Raw genomic sequence first — 18320 nt, forward strand, 5'->3', positions numbered from 1 at the left:
CATGATCTTGAGCCAATTATGGGCAGGGCCTGGTAACCTTGTTTTCACTAATTGAATCTTCAATTCTAGGAATTTATGTTCCCAGGAAAAGACTAGCTACTGACATGAACACATATATAACTACTTTAGATAATTTTCCAAACTCTAATCCAAATCATTGTTCTTATTCTTGCACTTACTCTTTGTTTTAATGGCTGGAAAGGGAAGTGTTAAATTAATTAAACAAGGGAGCCATTAGACTGAGGTGGCTTAAATGCTTGAGTAGCCTCCATAAGCAAACCTAAGCCTGAAATGCTTCAAAATCAAAACCTAAGGTCAGCTGATCATAATCAGTCAACCAGGTTTTCCCCCAAAAAATGCAACCACTTAAATGATAGCCAATCCAATCATTTCCTTGTTTTGCTTCTGCCTCTTTTCTACAAAAGCCTTCCCCCTAGTCCCTGTTGGTGGATGGCTCCTAACCACTTCTGGCTTGGTGCTGCCCAATTCAAATCAGTAAGCGCTCAAATAATCTCTTCAAGTTTTTAATGTGCCTCAGTTTATCTTTTAACAGATGTTAAAAAGAAATGTGACAGAAACAAAAGGTAATGTAAAGAGTTTAAAATATGCTAATCACCCTATACATAAAGGCATGGAAAAATACAACTCACTAGTAAAAGTGCAAATTAAAAATCACTATTAGTTTGATAAAAGATATTTTAAAAGTTAACACAATTTTATCTTAGGTGGTCAAGATTTTGTTTTGTTTCCCTTTAAATTATAGTATCTAGACTTGAGATAAGGAGGTCTACAAGACGGCAATCCCTTGCATGCCTAGCTGAAGTGCGAAGTGTATGTCTCTGGAAGGATCCTAGTAAAACATATTGGGGAGGGAAAAAAAACCTTCAAATGGTCCATACCTTTGACTCAATAATTTCACATCTAGGAACTTATATTACAGAACTAATCATAGATGTTTATATTAGAAGTGAGTTACTGCCTATCCTGTCCATAACCTCATTAGGGCAATCCCACCCCAAACCAAGGCCCAGCACACTGATCCAGAGGCAAGTCCTTCACCCAAGAGGGACTCAGCCAACACCCGACTTGTGACCTAAGCCAGAAAATAACTGGGCCAAATTCCTCTCTATTAGGAATTCTTAGTTGGGCACTAAATCATCCTTGTAGGCTTTGGATCTAAGGGGCTATGAGCCAGGGTCAGGACCAGTGACTGTGTGGAGCCACCTTCAACATAAAAAAGCAGCTAAGTTGTTTGATTCATATTTGTAATAATCATGTATTTAATTTCAAAATTAAAAAGAAATGCCAAAATTTTTGGTAAGAAATAACCCAAGTATCTGGTTGCTTGGCAGTGAAGAGGCTACTGGTTTCCTGTTCGTAAAAACCTGCCTCCTTTCTAAGCCCACATAAAGTAAGGGCCTCCAGCAAAACAAGGATAGGTACTTGTTTTCAGACCACAATTGTTGGTTTCTTCTCTCCCGTTGGTTTCTTTTCAGAGCTGTATATAAACTCAGGAGTATTGACTTACATTATTTGCTGCCAAAATCAAAACACCTTGTATTTGCAAAACTGTAGACATCAGCTAAGTCAGCCAGAATGTCAGAACCACAGGTTGCTGGTGTTTAATGCACTCCAGACATCAACCCATCCTCCTACCGCAGATGGATACTCACAGAGGGGCATCAAACTTTTATTCTATTCATGTATTATTTCTAGCTAGCCCCATTTAAAACAAAAAGGATCTGAAGCTGCTTACAATTAAAGAGAAAATTGGGATGTTGGGAAAAGAATAATTACAAATTTTTAAAGAGGTATGCTCTAGGAGCATCTACATTTTCTTGGAAGTCCTGGATCACAAACTGTTCCTAAATCCAAACATAATTCCCATACTATCCCCAGAATAGCTCCAGAATACACACACTCCCACGGCACTTGAACTGTGGCTTGGGCCAGAGTCCCCAAGGCAGCTCAAGATCCTCTGGAACAAAGAAAAGCCACTCAGATCAGAAGTGGGGTGGAGGGACAGGGGCTTGAGATGCAAAGCCCAGGTTCACCCTAAGAGTCAGTGATCAAGCCAGAGCTGCTGAGAAGCATGAGGACCAAAGGACCCACCCAGAGCCCCCACTGGGCCAAGATGAGGTGGGTAGAGGGCGGCACGGTGGTAGGATGGGAAAGCCATGAGGCCAGAGGTAGCTGATGTCATGGACTCCGCAGGGCACACATCTTTTGAGACATAAAGAACAATACAGACCAGTCCAAAGGGGAATGGCAATACTGTACTCAGGCCAGGCAGCGACTTCAACCCTCAATTTCCAGTGGAGACATAGTCCCCGACTCCTGCCAAGCTCTGCTCTCAGCTGTGAGTTCAGGCCAGGGTGGCCTACAAGGGATGGGGCGATCATACAGAGGGAGCCTAACAGAGTGCACCTGGGCTAGCTCAGAGCCAACCCCACACCCATCACGAATCTAAACAAGGAGCAGAAAACCTGGTGCGACCCAGTGAGAACTCACACATCTGAACAGGCAGGGCCACACTCCCCTACCACCACCGCCCCCACACACACACACACGCACACACACACGCACACACACACGCACATACACACTCACACTCTTAACCTTGGGGTTGGCTTCTGTCAAACAGTTCTGTTATCAATTCCTAACTATTCATGCAAGAGGCATAGATACCTAAGTAAACTAAAAAACTACTGATCATCCTAAATCATTTCTTTCCAGGATTAAAAATGTGATTTTGCAGCAACTCAATATTTCTGTGGATTCACTTACCCTACACATCTCCTCCTTCCCAACACTGATATTAGTTGAAATTCTCTGAAATGGACTGCAAGGGAAATCTAAGCATAGTTAGAGGTAAGTGAGACCTAATCTAAATCTAAACGGCCCAGGATCTTAACAGGCTTTCATAGTTAAGAGGTTATACATAGCCAGACATTCAAAAATCAGCTGTATCTTATACACTGCAAGGGAGGCAAATGACTACAATAAATCTTATCTCAGAGAAAAAACAAACATGTAGAATGGCCGAGTAATCTGCTCTCTGACAAATAGAACAATCAGTAGCGTATAACATTATGTTCTTAACAACATTATAATTACAACATTGCTTTTAGTTAGCAAAATGTTTTCTCACTCCAGGCCAGCAACCAGACTGTAAAGCAGATACCAAACATTAGCCAAAAAAAAAAAAAAAAATCACAGAAAAGGCTGTCTACCCAGAACACCCTTAGAGTTTCCACCCCCTTGACTGGTACAAGTGACTCAGTTACTACAGACACACAAAAATGTGACAAGTGCTAGAATTTATTCTGCAGTCTGAAATCATTTCCCCAAATGAACCAACATGTGTTAGCTTTCAAGTCTGACGCAAACCTTTGCTCAAGACCTGGAGGGGAGGAAAGGCCTAACGCACTCCCTCAGCCATCCCACCGCGAGATGCCCGGTATGGCCACCCTTAATGTCACCCCTTCTGAATGTGCACTCTGTGTTCTGCACTCTTCTCCCTACACCCTTCCCCTCCCCACCCAGAGGTGCCCAGAGGTACAAGGCAAACCACGTTTCTCTACACAGAAAGGGAAGAAGAGCAAGTGTGGTTCCTCCAACCCCAATTCCCATGGTCCCATCCTTATCTCAGGATAGCTGGCACTCTCACAACCCAGGCAGTTTTATCTTCATGGTCATAACTACACAGATACCAAGCTACCACTCCCTCTTTGACATCAGATTCATTACAATGAATTCCAGAACTCCAAAGTGTAAAGGTACTATCTGCTTCTTCTGAGTCTGGTCTCTCAACTTTGGAAGCCCAGTAACTAATTAAAGACTCAAACAAGTCTCAAAGTAGACACAAATGCCAAAAGAACAACAGGGCTCTGGTTAAGCTGACTTACTAGTTAAGAAGTAAAAATCCTCCTGATTTCAACCCATACTTGAGAAAATTCCCTATGAAATGCACAGAGTATCTTCCCTGTCTTAGAGGGGCAGGGTGCTCTAAACAGGATGAAACTCAGGTTGTTGTCAAACATGAGACTCTGACAATGACTCAAGGGTCATCCTTCTGGACACAGAATCATAGAGTTGGACGAAACTTGCAGGTGCCATAGTCAAACCCCTTGTCTTACAAATGGGGATGCCAAGCTCAGGAGGGATGAAGAAATGTGCCCCCAATCATATAATCATCACTTTTCAATGTATCCCAATCTGAGTCATCAATTAATGACACTCCCCAGTTCCCCCAAATCACCCAAGCTCAGTACTTGGAATGCAGCCTAGTTAATGAGTAAACCCTGGGCTTCTCTGCATAGGCCTTAGCAGTATGAGCCAAAGAAAAACGTTTCTCCTGCTTCTCATCTCACCTCCTGGAGGGTGACAGGCCATAGGAAGCAAGACCCGCTCTCATGTGCTGGGAGTGAGGGGCTGCAGAGTGATAACAGTGTTTCCCAGGTCAGAAGGTAACCCCAACATGACTTCCCTACGGACCCAACAGGAGCGCATCATGGTGTCACTGGGGTCATTAACAACACAGCATTGCCAGTCACATCCATCCTGTGGGAGAATGCCTGGACCGTGATGACCTGTAGGAGGTAACACTTTCTTCTTGCCAACTACACCCATTAATAGACCTCATTGTTATTTTAAAATGCCTGGTGTTTGTTATTTTAAAATGCCTGGTGTTCATGGTTCACAATCCAGTTGGACCACATGATTTAACAAGTTAGATTTGATAAGATGTCCCACCATGTTCAAATTTATCAAGCTAACCCAGAAGGGCCTTCCAGAATAATCAGCAGTATGGCTGTTAGCACAACTGACACCGTCTAGGACCCGTACAGTTCCTCCTGTCCTTCCACTGACCCTACCTAGGACTGTACCGTGAGGTAAATCACTTCTCTGTTGTCAAGGGCTTTATAGTTAATAGATACTGTTTAATAAACATTACGACCAAGTGGCCTCTATGCTCTGTTAGTACCCAAACAATGATGAAGACCTATACTAACATACTCTCAGCACCCACAAGACTAGTTACACATTCATACATCTTGACTTAGGAATGCACTTCCAATTTCCTAGCACATACCCCATATGCTGGGTTAACTTTAAAATTGTCCCAGTGCCCCCTCGGCGGTGCAGAGTACAGCTGCGAATGCCTCCAATCAATGTCCAGCTGATCCAGATCCCACCCTGTAAGTTATCCTATAAGAAACTGAGCCATTGATTATATATGGAGCTGCCTAGTTTTCCGGTCTCAATCTACCTTCTCATTTCAGTGGGCACTTTTCACTCCCTCCATCCTCCAACATCAGTAGTTCCCTCAAAGGGTCAGGATGCTGTCTTACCTCTAGAGTCTAGCACTTTAATTGACATACAGTAGATACTCAACAGATATTTGTCAAATTGAACTGGTCCTATGTTGCTTATGGAAATATTGGGACTAAATATGCAAAAAAAAACCCAGAGAACTTCAATAGACTGGGTTTTAATTTATTACATTTGTAATCATACAGCATATGCACTGAAAATATCCTTAGAGAATATCCACTCTAGTTCTCTTTTACATGGCAGAAAACAGGCTCAGGACAGGTAAGTGAATATCCCATATTTACCTGTTACACAGGTTACAAAGCTGGACCCCCCCCCCTTATCTCTCTAATACACACACACACACACACACACACACGCACACACCATTACTACCACCTCTTTTTAGGGAAAATAGGAAGTCATTGCTCTTATCATCTAGGAATGAACAAGCAAAAATTCCAGTGAGACTCTAGTTAATTGGATTCCCAATCAAATGAGGTTTGAGGTTTCACATTAATGTGCCCCAGAGGATAATGTGCTATGTTTAAATTAATAGTCTAATAAATTAAATTAATACTTAATGTGCTACATTTATCCATGATATTGCATGTTTTCAATACAAGGTCTCCCCTGAAAATCATTAAGTCAATAGAAGAATGTGTACTCTGAGATGAAAGCTTACATGCATGTTAAGGGCCATTTCGTTTCAGGATCTGCTATCTCAACCTCTTTCATTTAAGAAATCTATTTTCCAACAAACCTTTCTATACATAAAACATCCATCTCCCACACATAATCCTAAATTTAAATGGATATTCCCGCCTCTCTTCAACAACCTTTTTTTTTTTTTCCCTAAGATTTAAGCCACCACCTAAGCCTCTGGTTTCCAAGCTGCTTTACAAATGAGGCTGGATTCACAAGAAGCAGAATTAGGGGTGATTTTTAGTGAGAATTTCATTCAAACTTATCATTTTCAGAAGAGAATAGCAAGGCCCAGATTATAAAATATTTTGCCCAACATTATTCAAGTAAACAGCAGGGCCTAAATCAGAACCTGCCTTTGCAATCCACAAATCTGCCTGCCTTTATGGCATTGATTTTTAGACTCTCAAAGGACTAGTACCAAAAAACTGTCTCTTCCCTAAAACATGACCAAACCCCAGTAATCTATTTTCATTCCTTCGTTAATAACCATATTCCTATTTCATATTTCATGTCTAGACTGCTAGGTTTTGTTCTTTCTTCCCATGAGAGCAATTATTTTCTCCTATCTCTAATAAGTAAAATAATGGTAAAGTATACTGATCTTTCCCCCCTGCCAGCAAAGCTGAGAGCCCCTGCTTGTACTCTTCATGTGAGCTCATTAAAATGAACATTTTTTAAATTCTAAATCTCTTAAAAGTTTTATCAAAGTTCTACATTAGCTTAATTTCCACCCCCCAACACACACACACGCAAAATTCAGTTTGTGATCCTTTCAAATTAAAAGTTTAGACAGGAAATTAGATGATGAAATTCAGCAAAATGCTGGACACCAGCAACAGAACGTAGCATTTGGGAACATAATGAACATAATGGGAGTCATTGGGCAGTAAAACTTCTGGCTTATCTTTTCCTCTAGGTTGAATTCATGTGATGGGGTGGAAAAACAGGATAACAATATAGCAAATTTTCCATACTGCTGCCTACAATTGTTGGGGAAATGTTAAGGCAGAGATTACAGGACCAATGGCATAGCACTGTGTTGTTGTTTTTTTTTTAAAATATTAATCATAGGCTAAAGTGAATTATGCATTTATAAAAAATAAAAGCACAAGAAAATTCTAACATTAATGATTGTGATAACCCAACTATAATTAATAGCTTGCATTTTGAACCTGTACCAGATAAAGCTGAAGAATGGTAGTTGAAATGTCCCGGTTCACCTATCATTGTCACTGTTAACAAATAAAACAAGACTAGAGAGCATTCAAATATAATGAAGCATATTTTGTTAAAAAATTCTTCTACCTCCACAGCAATGACAGAAAAAAAGGAACCACAATTTTTAAAAGATAAAGACTAAAGGGAAAAGGTTGTATTTTAATCATGGAGTATAAAATAATAAGATGAATGTATGCTTCCTAGCCCACTGTCCAGAACCCAGAATCATATTGTGACTTATCAATGTTATTTTTAGTGACCAGCTGACAATTTGAGTGTATTTGCCTTCAATTTTGTTGAAAGTGAAGAACTGAAAATGACTTAACTGGTCATATTAGAGTTGTTCACTTCCTCAACACCATATTTTGCATTGTTCCTTTGTTTTGTGCCCTGCAGGTTTTTATATCTGAGGCCAATACACCATGAAAAGACTCAGAAGTGAGAGCAGTGGCTTCTCTCTTAACTGGAAGTAGGGTAGTTGTGAAAGGGGGGTGATAGAAGAATTTATATAGATGGACACTGATTTCCTTAACAATCATCTCAATGCCAGCATACCTCTTAGAATGTCTTTGTGTATCCCAGGGGCAGGTATTACCAATTCCAACCCATGGACTGGAGCTCTGTTCATGCATTCATTCACTCCAAAAATATTCTCTGAGTGCCTGCAACATGTCAGGCACTTATTTAGGTACTGGAGGTACAACACTGAACGAAACAAGTAAGACTCCCTGCCTTCATGGACCTTCCAAGTCAGAGTGCACAATCTGTGAAATGTGTGATTGGTGCTATAGCCAGAGCTGCCCGAGCCTCCTGGAGTCTGGGCAAAGCTCTCTCTTCTCCCCAACCCAAAGAACCATATACCTATTCGGTCAATGCATAGTTATTGAGCACCAACCACACGCCAGAGCCCTAGCTAAACTCAGAGGAATACGGAGGACACAGACTGATTCAATATACAATAAGCATAAAGCCTCTCATTCAGATTCACTTTGTATAATATTCTAAGTCAATGTTTAAATAAATTTGAGTTCTACAAAGCGAAGACCAAATGATCACCAGGGTCAATTATATTCTTCTCTATTTACATAATATTAATCTATTTGCTCTGCTTAAAATCTAAAACACAATTGTGTTCCCAAATTATGGATGTAAGTAAACCATATCCTTGATAGTGACTGCATTCTAAAATAATTTTTAATCCTTGACAAAAACAAGTTATTTTCCCTATCAAGACAAAAGTACTAGTCCTAAGGACTAAACACTAAACATTTGTCAAGAAAACAAAGTCAGGACTTCCCTGGTGGTCCAATGGTTAAGACTCCGTGCTCCCAGTGCAGTGGGCCCGGGTTCCATCCCTGGTCAGGGAACTAGATCCCACATGCCAGAACTGAGATCTCGCCTGCTGCAATTAAGACCCGGCACAGACAAGTAAGTAAATAAATATTAAAAAAAGAAGAAGAAAAACAGAAAAAACTTTAAAAAAAAAGAAAACAAGGTCAACCATCTGTGAAAAGAGACAACATAAAAATATGCATCTCCTAGGGTGGAAATTTCCATCAACCAGACGCACTCTTGTTAAGGACCACCATGTCATTTATATTGGGGAATATTAAACATTTTAAGTTCCTAAGTTAAATGATTCTACATGTTTATCAAGAACAGAGCCCCTCCACCTAACCACACAGCTACAATTGATAATAACCAAATGAAGCTTTCCAAAAGGCCTTTGTAAAGAATGATCCCCATGCAACTAGTCAATTTTCTACTGCTTCTTTTTTGTGTTGCCTTTTAAACCAGGATATCTACAGTCAAGAAAGGAGAAATATTATACTTCATAAATAAAGTTGAGTTAACAGAGAATATATAATTAGAATTTCTTCTCCACTCATGATAATAGACTTGCAGTTATAGCCACTATTTCATACCATTAAGCCTTGAAAGTGAAGGCAGCTAGCAGAGTGAGAAGGGGCATCTACAGCAAACAGAGCACACCCTGAAAGGTGAACTCTTAACTCTGCCTTCAACTGCACAACAGCCTAACCAAGAGAACAACCTGGAATAGACTATACTGTTTATTAACACTGTAACCCAAATGAAGGAAAACGCTCTCTAAGGTTTCATCTAGATCAAAATATCCCAAGTCAAAAAAAAAAAAAATTTCTGAAACTTCAGCAAGCCATACTGAATTTAGATAGTCCCTTGCCTGACCTCAAAATACAGTACAAAGTTATAATGAAAAGATATAATACAGATTATGTCATAAATGCATAAAGGATACTATAGCCTCTAAATAGGGTATAGTCTGTGAATTCTGGGTAAAGCCAGAAAATATCAGCCCCAGATTTAGGTTAATTATAAACTTTAAAAAATACATCAATCACCAATGATAAGATAAATTGGCATCATGTACCCCTAATAAGATGCAATAAGGATACGATGTCACCTCCATAATATTCCTGTCAAAATTTTTTTTTTTTTTTTTTTTGCGGTACGCGGGCCTCTCACTGTTGGGGCCTCTCCCGCTGTGGAGCACAGGCTCCGGACGCACAGGCCCAGAGGCCATGGCTCATGGGCCCAGCCGCTCTGCAGCATGTGGGATCTTCCTGGACCGGGGCATGAACCCACGTCCCCTGTATCGGCAGGTGGACCCCCAACCACTGCGCCACCAGGGAAGCCCACCTGCCAAAATTTTTTAACATGAGTCTAATCATGATGGAACAGTTACACAGGTCTAAACTGAAAGACGTTCTGCAAAATAACTGGCCTGGCCCTTTCAGAAATGTCTCTGAATAAAAGACCAAAAAAAAAAAAAAGAAAGAAAAGAAAATATTAAGAAACGACTCTAAATTCAATAAAGTCATATTGAACATCTACTGCCTGGAGGGTAGTAAAGTATGTTGGGTAAGGGTTTAGAATTCAGCATAAATCCACTCAAATTCTAGCTCCAAATCCTGTCTCCACCATGTGGAAAAGACATTTAAGCACACTATGCCCCCGTTGTCTCTCTATCAAATGAGGATAATAATAGCGCCTTCTTCACAAGATTGTAGAGAATTAAATGATTTCACCTATAAAGGCCTTAGCACACTTAGTAAGTGCTCAGTAAATGTCAGTGGTGATAAATAATGATGTTGGTGGTAAAGAGCCATCAGATGCTGGGGGTAAAGGGAGAAACAGAATGACAGGGTCACCGCCCTCGGTGAGCTTACAGTTAGAGGAAAATTAACAGGAAATTCTAAGACTGTGAAATACAGGTACTTTGGCTGGTGAAAGACTCTAGCATGCGAAGAAAGGGACACCTTAGAAAGAGCATTTAATCCAGGCATTGGAGGTCATGGAGGGCTTCCCAGAAGAGGTGACAGGTCACCATTCCAGGATGAGAGGACAGCATGTACAAAGCGTTGGAAGGGAAAAACGAGAACAGACCAAGAGCTGAAGATAGATGAGGATGCCTGACAGTGCTGGAGGTGGACGAGGAGGTAGAGAGAGAAGGCTAAGTGGACAAGCAGGGCCAACCCACGCAGGGCACCTTATAAACTTTGGGCTTTAACTTAAGAGCAATGGGAGGCTACTGAGACGTTTACAGCATAAGCAGATATGCATTTCACAGTTATGCTGATTACAGAAGGGAGAAGTGGACTGAGAGGGGGCAAGATTGCAAAGGGATGACCAGCTAGGAGGAGACTGTTAGGGTCTTCCAGGCAAAAAGTGGTGGTGCTAGAACCTGGGTAATAGCAGCAAAGAGGAGAGATGACTAGGATGGGAGAGGTCCAAACCTGGGGACCGATAAGATGATGAGGCCGGGGAGAGCGGAGGCCTGAGTTCAGTTCCCGGCGTGGCCGCTGGAGGCGCTGTTGAGCCAGTCACGGAGAAAGGAAGCATGGGCCACGAGAGGGTTTGGGGTGGGAAGAGAGTGGGGTCAGTCGGGTCAGACTCAGCGTGAAGGGCCACGGGAGTGGAGCTGTGCTGGAGTCACAAAGGTCTGCAGCAGACAAGCCTTGATGGGGAGAGGAAAGGATACATTCTACATTCCCCAGAATAAAACACCTAAACCAAACAGATTTTATCTTGTTCTTATATGGGCTCCAATTTCAAAAGATGATTTAAAAAAAAACAAAACAACATGGCATTCCTGTCAATCTCACACATTTCGTGGTGTAACTCTCTTACTGTATAAACAGAGAGTAGGATGGATATTTGTGGCTCTCAACAAGTTCATTAAACCTCAAACTTTAAATCCCCCTGCCAGGAAAGTTAGCAACATTAGCCAGATATTCTTGCTCTACTTGAGCACATTATTTTGTTTATTAAAGAAAGCAAGCAATCATCAACCCTCACCTCCTAGATTATAAAGCATATAACCTTCCACTTACACCCTTCAAAATAAAATTGTCAAAATACAAATGTACACTAACCACGTGTGTCTGTGCACAAAAGTACATATAATATGCTGATATTTGTAAATAAAATACTAGATTTGATCTTGGCCCATAAAGCCTCAGTTATCCGTCCAACCAGAAGGCAGACTTGTCACGAACACAAAATCACTCTTGTTGCCCCACTAGGTGCTCATTAACATGTGCACCGGCAATGCAGACTCTCCTCCACACCTTCCTCAGGGCGTACTGCCCTGTCTGAAGCTGAAGTGCAGATCAATTTGCTTTAGCTTATTTCCTCACGAGACAGCAAATTGTCCCCCAATGTCCATTCTCTTCTCCCCGTTAGGAATAGAACCCCCAGAGTCTTAGCTCCTCAACAGAGCCCCCATTTCTAAGCCTCTCCTGCAGTGACACAGTCATGTGACTCAATTTCCAGGACCTGGGAGGTATGGGGAGGTGTGCAGAACTTCCAGGTCACACCCATAAAGGGAACTGCTTGGCCTCCATTCCTCTTTCCCAAAAAACTAACAGACACAGGAGTGGTGAGCTGTCTTCAACCTGCACAGGAGCAGAATAAACTAGGCAATGGAAGAACATGCTAGAAGGAGCCTGAATCCCTAAAGGACTCATGCAGCAAAGGGCTAGATTCCAAACTGACTACCGGCTTAGAATCTGATATGAAATAGAAACTTATCTCTGTTTAAGCCACTGTTATTTTGATCTTCACTACAACAGCCAAACCAATAACTTAATTCATTTCCATTCCATTAAGGTCTCCAATTATGCTGAATTTCTTCAATTAACGTGTGCCTCCCTTTGTCTTGGAGCTTTTCATTTATTAGGACTGCAGACATCTCAGCATCCCACACAATTTAGAATAAATATTTAAGCTAGAGCCTTCAAGAAGCACAAAAAACAGGGACAGTCAACACCACTCCTCTCCACACGGTCATGTATTAAAGCTGCTCTTTAGTTTGTTCCCAGAGCAAAGACTTGCAGAGCCCATATGCGGGACTGCCAGTCTGTCTGACACATATTTAACCTTGGTGTTGTACTGACAGTAACATCCTAAACCCGGCATCAGGACTGCCTACCTTGATTTCCTTTCCCTCCAGGAATGATGACAGGAATGAGTCCTCTATACTTTCCTCTTTGGTGCCTGTGGTACACAGCATGCTGCTTCCCTTCCCCTCCTCCATGAGATGTCCACGTCCTAATCCTCAAAACCCATGACTATGTTACCTTACGTGGCAAAAAGGGGGCGTCACAGGTGTGATTAAGTTAAGGATCTTGAGATGGGAATGGGAAGCTTGGCCTGGATTATCCAGGTGTGCCCAATTTCATTACTAGGGTCCTCATAAAGAGAGAGAGAGGATTATTAGACGTGTTAGAGGAGATGTGATGACAGGAACAGAGATGTGACAAATGGAGAAGCTGAAGTGATGCCACTGCTAGAAGGGGGCCAAGAGCAAAGGAATACAGGCAGCCACCAAAGGTAAGGATCAGATTGTCCTCTAGAGCCTCCAGAAAGAATGCAGCCCTGCCAACATCTTGGTTTTAGCCCGGTGAGACCCACTTCAGACTTCTGACCTTCAGAATGATCAGAGAATAAATATATGTTGCTTTAAGCTACTAAATTTGTGGTAATTTGTCTCAGCAGCAAAAGGAAACAAATACAGTGTCCTTACAAGTAGCACTATATGTTGTAAAACCTCAAAGTTTAGGGCAGGATTTGTCCAGACTTAAAGAACTAGATTAAAATAAGTTTTAATAATATACAATATTACTAATCGTATTATTAATAATGATATACAACTGTTGTGCCATTTATTCTAATAGATAGCCCTCCCTGCCCCCTCCTTAAAAATAAAGTCACAGAAGTTGAATATGAGCATTGTGTGGCAGGTACAAGCAAATGTTACAGCTCGGTAAAAGGATAATCACTACCCACTACTGAATGCATCTGTATCTCAGGATGAATCTACATGCCATTTTCACAAACGGTGTGATTGTTCTAAAGGATGTATGTTTTCTCTGCTAGTAAAATAGCACTTGATACTTTCTGCAAAGTCAAAAGAAGAATTTAAAGAGTTTTTAAAGCTCTTATTATTAACCAAAATCACTAGCCACACACAATACTTTACTGCTATTATTTAGTTCAAATCTCATTCATCACTAGATTGAGTTTTAGTTCACGCAGGGGTTGGGTACGGAGAGGGAAAATCAGCCCATAGGGTCCGTGTGCTTCAAACAGTACCATCCTGGAGGAGGCGAGATTAACTGGCCCGGCTTCATTCATCTCAGCCTCCGAGCTTTCAGTTTTGACCAAAGGGGTTCGCACTCCAACAAGGAAGGTGGCTAGCTGCCCAAATGACCACTCCAACCCTCACCCCGCTTCTAGCCACCACCAGCTGGTTGTCCACCACGGTGCTCTGGCTCTGATAACAATAACAGTTTCTAACTCAGAGACGTCTGGGAACAACTGCAAGTCCCTTTGAGGGTATTTACCCTGACATTCCAAAGGGAAGTCCTAAACTATGCCCTAGCATGCCCTCTAGCCCAGAGTTAATCCACACCTGACTGCCAAAGGTTCATTTCAAAATCACTTTCTCAAGTATGGCCTGTTGCCATTGCTCAAATTTCAAAAAAAAACATAGACCCACAATTGTGATGTAAACTCTTGGCCTGGACTTACTTCCCCTTCTTCTTCCTGACCAGAACCCAGTGAATGTTGTTTAATACCCAAAATAGTCTAGATTCACATAACAGGTCTCCTTTTGTTTCAAAAACTAAATTACCTCTTTGTAAGACATCAGGATATCACATTTGAGAGAACGCACTCTCTGTCCTGTGCTACATGGCACAGGAAAGGGAGTTACCTCCTCAGAGCAGATGCTTCACCTAAGGACCTTCTTCTGTTTTGCTGTTTCAATTTGTCCTAGCATTTGGGTTTGGGAGTGGCTACCACTCCATCACTGATAGTGCGTAAGTTTCTCTACCCACGCCTTAAGATCCCTGCCTAGAAAACTGAGGTAGGATTTGTTTTCTTCAGCTTCCTGAGTTAAGGCACTCTAAACAAACATCATTTCCTTTCCATGTCTAGAGAAAGCTCTGTCCACTTCAAACACTGGAGAGAAAAGTGGAAGTCATGCAAAGGACAGCCTTTGTTTTCTCTGAGTAATGGTTTTTATTAAACTGTTTAATATTTAAGGTTCAGTATGCACTCACCTGCATACAACACATTTACTTTTGTTTTTTTAATAAGTTTCTTTATTTTATTTATTTTGGGCTGTGTTGGGTCTTTGTTGCTGCGAGCAGGCTTTTCTCTAGTTGCAGCGAGCGGGAGCTACTCTTTGTTGCGGTGCACAGGCTTCTCATTGTGGTGGCTTCTCTTGTTGTGGAGCATGGGCTCCAGGTGTGTAGGCTTCAGCAGTTAAGGCACGCGGGCTCAGTAGTTGTGCCTCGTGGGCTCTACAGCGCAGGCTCAGTAGTTGTGGCGCACGCATGGGCTTAGTTGCTCCGCGGCATGTGGAATCTTCCCAGAGCAGGGCTCGAACCCGTGTCCCTTGCATTGGCAGGCGGATTCTTAACCACTGCGCCACCAGGGAAGCCCAACACATTTACTTTTATACCTTGGAAGTTTTCAGCATGTCTGTCCTGTATACATTCCATTTTGGTCTTGGCTCATTTCAGATTACGGATCCCAAATATGTAAGAAGTATGGCTTTTCTCTCCTTAGTTAAGTGCTTAATCAGCTGCTTTTCAGCAACGTTAGAGGCATACAGAAATAAAAGTCATGTCAACTACCTATCACCATCATCTCAGACATTCACCCATTATCTTTAGTTTCCTCCTCTACTTTGTTTTACTTAAAACTTAGCATTTCTTTTCAACAGGTACTACTAAGTTTTTCATGTTTGTTTATGTTCTTTATTTACAATTCACAAGATTTTTTTCCCCTCCCTGTTTTAGTCTGCTTGGGCTGCTATAACAAATTATGATAGAATGGGTGGCTTAAACGACAGATATTTCTCACAGTTTTAGAGTTAGAAGTCCGAGATCAGGGTGCCAGCACAGTTGGGTTCTGGTAAGAGCTCTTTCCCTGGCTTATGGAAGGCTGCCTTCCTGATTCACAGCACAGGGAAAGAGAGAGAGCAAATTCTCTCTAAGCAAAATGTCTCTGCTAAGGGCTAATCCCCTCACAAGGACCCCACCCCCTCACGACTGTATCTAAACCTAATTTCCTCCCAAAGGCCCCATCTCCAAACACCATCACACTGCGGGTTAGGGCTTGGACACGTGAATTCTGGGTAGGAGCACAAATCTCTCCACAGCACTCTCCTTTAAGCACAGTTTACATTTGCCTTAGAATTAGTGACAGCAAGAGCTTCTTCATTAAATAAGCAGAGATGAGCACCTGTATGGTCCCGGGCTAAGTGCTAGGCAATCGAGGATGCCCAAGCACCATTCCTGACATCAACAGTCCCGGTGTTCTCAGCTTCTAGTGGTAAATACACTGTTGTGTTGACTTCCCGTGGTGCCCACACTCAGATCTCCCGTCTAGAGAAGCAGCCGGCTGACAGCCTCAAGCAGCCACAGCTGCAGGCATTCATGCTGAGGCGGTACTTCTGCTGGGCGGCTGCCAGCCAGTGCCCGGGCACTCAGAGGTCCTGGAGTCGGGCCTTTCCTGCGCATCATGGGACTCCTCAAACAGGCAGCTTTGTTCAAGGAGGTCCCACCAGCCCAAGCAAGACTTTCCCGGAACCTCGCTGCAGTGTAAATCTCTTCCTCCCTGGTCGTCCTCCTTCCCGCTCTCCGTGCACAGGACTCAGACACGCAGCATGGTCTGAAGGCTCTCCCTGCTTCCTCCTGTTCCCTCCTCCTCATCTTTCACTGACATTTCTCTACTTTTTCTCTGGCACTCCTAATTCCAATTTGGCGCCTGCTTCCCAAAGGACCCCCCCATCAACAACAACAACAAAAATACTAACAAAGTAACTTCAGATAAACAACAGAAAACATGTCTAGCCCCAAGTAATCTATCCATCTAACTGGGGATAAATGTCACCCAATTTTGTTTTGAGATGGCAAATATCATATACAAAATCCAGCATCTTGAGGGAAAACATAAAATACATAAAAAGATACTCAGCTGAGACAAGCAGCTAACACAAGTAAGAAAAGGAATAAAGAAAATGTGCTTTTTTTTAAGTTCAAACTAAGGCAAAACTGAAAACGGTGCTCACACCAATGTAACTGAACAGATAGCTACTGAGCATCTACCGTGTGCCAGATGCTGTGGAAGGTACAAGGATAAGCACAGCTAGGCAATCTGTGGTCATATCTTTTACTCAGAGCTCTTGCTTCATTCATTCTAAACAATTTCCTTAAACTTCTTGTGCACACATATTCACACACCTCTGTGCAAGGGGGATGAGAAACAAAATCACCTTAAGTCTAAAATTTAAACCTTTCCACAGAAAATAATTTGGTCTTCAAAAGTAAACATCATTCCATTTCCTGTTCACTCTCAGAATCCCCTCCCTAGGCCTTCAAAGGGAAAAAGTCAAGATACTTCGTCACTGAGTCTTTACGTTAGAAAAGTTCTTTAATGGTCATCTACATAGACACATCCCTATATTTCTGAATTACGAAATGGGCTGGCTCATGGCACTGGAGTCAACTGACAGACTCATGTAAAAGAAAAAAATTCCATAACACACTAACATTTTCTATATTTCTGTGTTGTGAAGTATATCATACATACAAAAAAGTATATGAAGCAAATATGTTGTTTAAAGAATAACTATAAAGCCAACACCATGTGCCCACCATTCAAGTTAAGAAGCAGAACATCACTAAAACTTTTTTTTTTTCGGTACACAGGCCTCTCACTGTCGTGGCCTCTCCCACTGCGGAGCACAGGCTCCGGACGCGCAGGCTCAGCAGCCATGGCTCACGGGCCCAGCTGCTCCGTGGCATGTGGGATCCTCCCAGACCGGGGCACGAACCCGTGTTCCCTGCATCGGCAGCCAGACTCTCAACCACTGCACCACCAGGGAAGCCCAAATCAGTAAAACGTTTAAAGCCTTTTCCTCGCCTCCACTTTCCTAGAGCAGAATTTCTCAGCCTCAGCACTGCTGACATTCTGGGCCAGATAACTACCAAGTGCTTACCCAGTGTATTGCTGGATGTTGAGCAACACCCCTGGCCTCCGCCCAGTGGACGCCAGTAGCATGCCACCACCACCCTCAGGAGAAGCAACCAAAAACGTCCATAGCCCCTGGAGGGCAAAACCATCCCCCCCGTCGAGAACTCCTGCCCTAGAGGTAATGACATCCGAATTTTTACATTTCTTTATAATTTATCTGTCTATTTATGTAACCTTAAAACAATGTATTGCTTAGTGTTGCCGTTTTCAAACTTTGTAGAAATCAAATCATACTGCATGTATTTTCCTGTGATTTGTTTCTTAATCAACATTATGTTTGTAAAATGTAACCACTGTGTATTATAGCTGTAGTTCATATATATTACTTTTAGTTTATAATGTTTGCTGCTGTATGGTATCCTATGAAATTAATTAAAATGCCACAATTTATTAATCCAATCTATTACTGATGGACATTTGCATTATTTCTAATATTTTCCTTTTATGAATACTTCTGCTGGAACTTTCTCTGCACAGGTCTTCTTATA

General features: G+C 42.0%; 1 protein-coding gene across 2 annotated transcripts in view; it reads right to left on the reverse strand.

Annotated features, from left to right (window-relative positions):
• The window catches only part of ARL15 (ARF like GTPase 15), a 419563-nt gene that overhangs the window by 366584 nt on the left and 34659 nt on the right, over positions 1 to 18320 (reverse strand). The gene's annotated exons all lie outside the window — the stretch shown is intronic.

The sequence above is a fragment of the Mesoplodon bidens genome (assembly GCF_964165515.1).
Source record: "Mesoplodon bidens genome assembly, chromosome: 4".
Taxonomy (NCBI): domain Eukaryota; kingdom Metazoa; phylum Chordata; class Mammalia; order Artiodactyla; family Ziphiidae; genus Mesoplodon; species Mesoplodon bidens.